Consider the following 6,822-nt stretch of genomic DNA (forward strand, 5'->3'; position numbering starts at 1 on the left):
GCGAGCTTGTCGGCAATCCAGAACGCGGACATAAGACAAGAATTCTTTCGCATCCAGTCAGAGTTTGCGGACATCATCCATCAAGATGTCCTTCATACCTCGGGGCAGTTCTTCCTCAGATATCAACCGTCCAACATTGAGATAGACGGAATGCTACAAATGCAGGCTGACAACGCTCGCGATTTCATGACCATCACGACAGACGGCGGCTTCATCCACGCTCCTGTCCATGAGTCGAGTCGAAAGTAGTGATGTGTAGTTCTGAAACATTGATTGGCTCATGTTGTAATTAAACTTTAATGAATTGTATGTCTCTTTGGTTTGGATAGTCGTTCAACTGAGATGTAATCGATGCTATTTATTAGTAGGACCATGAATCGTGCTATTAATGTCTTGCTTTTCTCTTCCGATCCTTTTGTTGCATACTTATATATTGCTTATGTATGTATTGTCTGTTGTTTGGCTTGTGCATAGAGATGCCGTCGTATGTCGTGTACAAGGGTAAGGTTCCTGGTGTCTACGACGACTGGGAGGAGTGTCGGAGACAGGTGCATCGTTTCAGCGGTAACAGTTACAAAGGGTACACCACTAGGGCGGAGGCGGAATCTAGATACACCCGCTATCTAGCGGAGAGAGGAGGGAGCGTTGGAGGAACTGAATGAAGACCAGTTTCATCGCGATGATGCTCATCGTGATGACCGCAGCTCTCTTCTATATGATGGTAGTTTAGATGATCGATATCGACTTGTAATGTGAAGACAAACTCGATACTCGCGATCTCGAGACTAGTAATGTTTTTTCTTTGTTTGGTCTTTTGAATTCGGAGACTAATATGATGAATTATATTCGGAGACTAATCTTCTATTGTATTCGATGAATCTGTTGTTGTTGTGTGCTACTGTCTATAGTCTGTCAAATAATATATTTTGTAACCTGTGCAAAAATCAGAAAAGTAAAAAAATAAAACCTAATATTCATACTAATGGCGCATCACTACAGAGTGCGCCATTAGTATGCCAAATGATACTAATGGCGCATCACTACGGAGTGCGCCATTAGTATGCCAAAGTATACTAATGGCGCATCACCAAATAGTGCGGCATTAGTATTCCAAGTATACTAATGGCACATCCATCCGAAGTGCGCCATTAGTGTGCCAAAGCACATGGTTAAATATGGCCCCTGGGAGGCATACTAATGGCGCATGGTGTTATATACTAATGGCGCACTGCGTGATGCACCATTAGTATACCAGATACTAATGGCGCACCAGTGATGCGCCATTAGTAGGCAAAACTGGTGCGCCATTAGTAGGCCTTTTCCTAGTAGTGCCAATCAGGGATTGAAATACTGAAAGGATGGTAGGAAAAATACCGTACCCTGTTTCCTTCATATCAATATCACCGATGACAACATTAGCGGACTTGCCGCTCTTCTCATGTTCGTGCTCCTCAAAGCGGTTAGGACACTTCGGAGCCCAGTGATTAGGATCACCGCAGACATGGCAAAGTCCCTTCCCCTTCTTATGAGAATTCTTCTTGAAGTTGATAGAATGTGATGGCTTGTTCTTTGTATCATACTTGCCTTTGCCCTGAGTTTTGTTCTTATTGTTTTTGAACTTGTTGGGCTGGGAGTTCTTCTTCTGTACCATGTGGGCACGAGAAGCTCCCTCAGCAACTCAAGCACGTGTGTCCTTTGCTCTCGCCTTCTCTTCAACATCAAGAGTACCAATGAGATCCGCAACGGAAAACTCCTGTCTCTTGTGTTTCAGGGAAGTATTAAAATTGTTCCACGAAGGTGGAAGTTTGGCAATGATGCCTCTGACAACAAATTTGTTCGTCAAGACACACTTGAAGTACTCAATTTCTTTTGCGAGCGACTGTATCTCATGAGCCTGCCGTACAACAGAGCGCTCATCAGTCATCTTGTAGTCACAGAATTGCTCCATGACGTACAACTCGCTGCCGGTGTCCGAGGCACCAAATTGGCCTCGAGCGCAGCCCACATGTCCTTGCCGTTTTCAAACGACATATACGAATCCACAATGGAATCATCCAGAACACTCAGAAGAGCACCTTTAAAGAGAGTATCGATCTCTTCAAAAGCTTCCAGTTATGTTGTATTAAGATCGCCCTTAGGCTTGCCCTTGGTGGCGTCATAGCAGCCCATGGACTGAAACCAGTAGACTGCTCTCGTGCGCCACCTCTCATATTGCGCCCCCTTAAAGGAGGGCGGCTTCAGATGCACAACAAAACCACTCGGAGTAAATTGCCTATAATTAGGTTTTTGGATTGTTGGAAATATGAGCAAGTTACTACAAGATTTAATCCGAATAATTAGAAGATAAATCATGACTTAAGTAGCAGAGATTAAACTAATCATGCGAACTAGCATAGCAGATGAACAGGTCACATCTAGGGAACATACTAGAAACATGAATTCTACTACGATCTCGGACAGGAAGGATAGAATCACATACGGTGCAGCGGGAGCAGCACCGCCAGCGTTGACGCTGTCGCACATGTCGTTGAGGATGAGGTTGCCGAGGTCGGGGAAGAAGTCGTCGTTCGCGAAGTCCTCGCTGCCAGCAGTCGCGCGAGTCCGCTCCCCAAAAACCTGATCGCCCCTCTCCCGTATGGGATCACGAGAGGCGGGGTTCCGGAGGCCTGCTGTCCCTTCTCCCGGTGCACGCCAAAAGGAGGGATGGAGAAGGCTTGCTTGGCGGCGCAATGATCTGGAACGGTGGTGAGAAACCATACGAGGCGGCGGCGGCTAGGGTAGACGTCCGCCTGACTATATAGTGCGGGCCGGGCAGGTCGTGGGAGTAAACCCCACATCCGAGTCCTCACGATCCAAAAGAATCGGAAACAGTTCAGTAATTAATGCGTCCGTTAATTATTAATTAATGACTCATTAATTTTCCCGAGCAGCAAAAATATAGACAACGTGCATAGCTCTGTCCTCGGCTCGGCTCAATCCCGTAACCCGCGGCGCGTCGTGACGAGGCGAGGCGAGCGAGGAGGAGGAGCGCGCGTGTAGGTCTCCTCTTCTCATGCTCATACAAGTGGTAGAAGAGCTCACCTTATAAAGAGGTGCAACTCTCTCTCAACTTCCGGGGTGGGACTAAACTTTAGCCTCACTCACTCCACTCACATGTGTGCATGAATGGGCCAAGAGAATTTCAGAATTTTAGTTGGGCTTTGGGCCAAAGGCCTACTAGCAAAATTCCAACAATCCCCCACAAAGTCTCATTGGCACATCTCACCATTTAGGTCCAAAACATTGTTTATATACCAGTGCTTAGTGGAGACTGTGAAGTTGAACTTCCACTTAGAGATTTATGCTACACCAAATCACAACTTGAATAGTGGACTATGCCTTGAATTACAAGTTTTCTGCGAGACTAGTTTCACACAGATTCTTGACCGATACTGGGCTGCCGCAAGGCTTCCCCGCGGGTGGAGCGTATACATAGTACTCCAGGGCCTTTTCATGAATTTATTAGAGAACACCCAATTCTACCAGACTGCGATGTTAACAGTCAAATTCATATAGGTGTGTTCCTCAAAAGATGTTCTGCACGACAACATCTCTGCTTACCAGAATAAGCCACTTGAAACACATTAAGATAAGTATCAACCTGCCATGCAGATCAGTAGAGTATTGCATCTTCACGGAGTGGGATAGTTAATATAGGGATACTCTCCTCTCAGCTGACCAACAGCTTGTCTCCCACTTCTACTTCACGGGATCTCCGATCACATAGAGTGGGTTACCACTATGGACAACTCATGTTGTGGGTCTCAAGCCCATCTCCATCGATGCATTATCTATCGCGTTACGTGATAGACCCTTTGTGAAGGGATCTGCCAAGTTTTTCGATGTTTGGATATAATCCCACGTAATAACTCTGGAGTTCCTCAATTTTCTGACAGATTTTAGTCTCCTCTTCACATGTCTTGAGGACTTCATATTGTCCTTTGAACTGTTTATCTTGACGATCACAGTATGATTATCACATTCATCAGGATAGGGGGTATTGGTTTTTCAACCATAGGTAAGTCCATCCAGAGTTCACGAAACCACTCTGCTTCAACAGTGGCAGTGTCTAATGCTGTGAGTTCTGCTTCCATAGTTAACCTTGTGAAGATGGTCTGCTTGCAAGACTTCCAGGAAACAGCGCCACCACCGAGTGTAAAACCATAACCACTTGTAGCCTTAATCTCATCAGCATCAGATATCCAGTTTGAGTCACTATAACCCTCCAGTACCCTTGGATACCCGGTGTAGTGAATCCCATAGCTCGCGGTGCCTTTAGCGCATAACTCTCTCAAGCGCATGCCAATGATCATCTCCCGGCTTTGACACAAACCGACTCAGCTTGCTCATAGCAAAAGAGATGTCAGGCCTCGTGGCACTCGCCAAATACATAAGCGAGCCAATAATCTGAGAATATCTCAGTTGATCACTAGCAATCCGTCGGTTCTTTCGAAGCAACACACTAGCATCCTATGGAGTTGGAGAAGGCGTGCAGTCGCTATACCCAAAACGACTCAAGACCTTTTCCACATAGTGAGACTGAAGCAGTGTGATCCCACCATTCTCATCTCTCAACAGCTTGATGTTTAAGATAACATCAGTTACTCCTAGATCCTTCATCTCAAAACAGCAAGATAAAAAATCCTTAACCTCCTTGATTAAATCAAGTTTAGTTCCAAAGATCAGTATGTCGTCGACATAGAGACAAAGAATAACTCCTTCGCCCCGACCATAGCGATAGTACACGTACTTGTCACCATCGTTTACTACAAAGCCGACAGCTGTTAATGTTCTTTCAAACTTTTCATGCCACTCCTTAGGAGCTTGTTTAAGGCCATATAAAGACTTTAATAACTTGCACACCTTTCCTTCCTGACCAGGTACTACAAAACCATCTGGATGATCCATGTAAATGTCTTCCTTCAACTCTCCATTGAGGAAAGCTATCTTAACGTCCATTTGATGAACGAGAAGACCATGTGAGGAAGTCAGTGATAGTAGCACCCGAATTGTGGTCAGTCTAGCCACGAGTGAGTAAGTATCAAAGAAGACTTCACCTTCTTTCTGGGTATAACCCTTGGCCACAAGCCGTGCCTTGTACTTTTCAATCGTACCATCATGTCTAAGCTTCTTCTTGAACACCCACTTACATCCTACAGGTTTGCACCCATAGGGATGGCTAGTGAACTCCCAAGTACCGTTAGCTAAGATGGAATCCATCTCGTTACGAACAGCTTCCTTCCAGTAGTCAGCATCAGGAGATGCATAGGCTTCTAAAATAGTCATGGGTGTGTCATCCACAAGGTACACAATGAAATCATCACCAAAAGACTTTGCAGTCCTCTGTCTCTTTGTCCTCATAGGAGTTCCATTTTCACCCTCAACAGGATTCTCAACATGTTCCATCGCAATAGTGGGTTTAGGAATTACAACGAATTCTTCACTAGATGGAGTAGGTGTCTCCTGATTTGATGAACTCAACATATCCTTCATAGGAAATATGTCCTCGAAGAAAGTTGCATCATTCGACTCCATAATCGTAACAACATGCATGTCAGATACCTCTAATTTTATTATCAAACATCTATAGCCAATGCTATGAAAAGCATAGCCCAGAAGAACACAATCCACGGTTTTTGGTCCAAGCTTGCGCTTCTTGGGAATTGGTATATTGACTTTCGCCAAACAACCCCAAGTACGTAGGTAAGAGAGTTTCGATCTTTTTCTTTCCCATTCCTCAAATGAAGTCATGGTCTTAGGCTTTGTGGGAACTCGGTTTAGGACATGACACACAGTCATTAGCGCCTGCCCCACCATTCCTTGGAAAGACCCGATGTGTCTAACATGGTGTTAACCATATCAGTTAGAGTTTGGTTCTTTCTTTCGGCTACCCCATTTGACTGAGGTGAGTAGGGAGGCGTCCTCTCATGGATTATACCATGTTCCGCACAAAATAGATCAAATTCATTGGAAAAATACTCCCCACCATGATCGGACCTAAGCCGTTTAATTTTTCAATCAAGTTGGTTCTCTGCCTCAGCTTTATAGTTTTTGAAGAAAGTTAAAGCCTTATCTTTTGATTTCAGAAGATACACATAACAATATTTAGTGGAGTCATCAATCAATGTCATCAAGTATATCTTTCCACCTTTTGTCAACACGCCATTCATCTCACAAAGATCAGAATGTATAAACTCTAGTGGCGCCAAGTCTCTTGCCTCTGCAGTCTTATGGGACTTGCGAGGTTGCTTAGCTTGCACACATACTACGCACTTAGAGCCTTTAACAGTAGATATTTTCGGAACTAAATTCATATTGGCTAGCCGCGTCATGCAACCAAAGTTAATATGACAAAGTCGTGAATGCCAAATATCAGACTCATTGTTGTGGCAAACATTATTAATAACTTTAATGCAAATATCTGACAAAGACAGGAGGAACAAGCCTCCGCTCTCATAGCCTTTTCCAACAAATTGTCCATACTTAGAAATTACAACTTTATTGGATTAGAAAACCAACTTAAAACCATCTCGACATAAACGGGAACCGCTAACGTGATTTTTATTTATGGACGGCACATGATGAACGTTCTTCAGACGCGCAGTCTTCCCCGAAGTAAACTTCAGATCGACCGTACCAACACCTCGAACGATGGCATGTGACCCGTTCCCCATCAGCACGGGTGAAGTCCCTATTGCCTGGTGAGAAGAAAACATGGAGGCGTCAGCACAAACATGTACATTGGCACAAGTGTCAATTAACCAATCAGGGGATTGAAATACT

General features: G+C 44.5%; 1 long non-coding RNA gene across 1 annotated transcript in view; it reads right to left on the bottom strand.

The window, feature by feature from the left end:
* Positions 1 to 401: 401 nt before the first annotated feature.
* Positions 402 to 6,822, bottom strand: part of LOC123149966 (uncharacterized) — a 20,131-nt gene continuing 13,710 nt past the window's right edge. Inside the window, exon 3 of the long non-coding RNA XR_006474891.1 lies at positions 402 to 412. This is a non-coding gene — a long non-coding RNA (uncharacterized lncRNA). The remainder of the gene's footprint in view (positions 413 to 6,822) is intronic.

This window comes from Triticum aestivum, chromosome 7A (genome assembly GCF_018294505.1).
Source record: "Triticum aestivum cultivar Chinese Spring chromosome 7A, IWGSC CS RefSeq v2.1, whole genome shotgun sequence".
NCBI lineage: Eukaryota > Viridiplantae > Streptophyta > Magnoliopsida > Poales > Poaceae > Triticum > Triticum aestivum.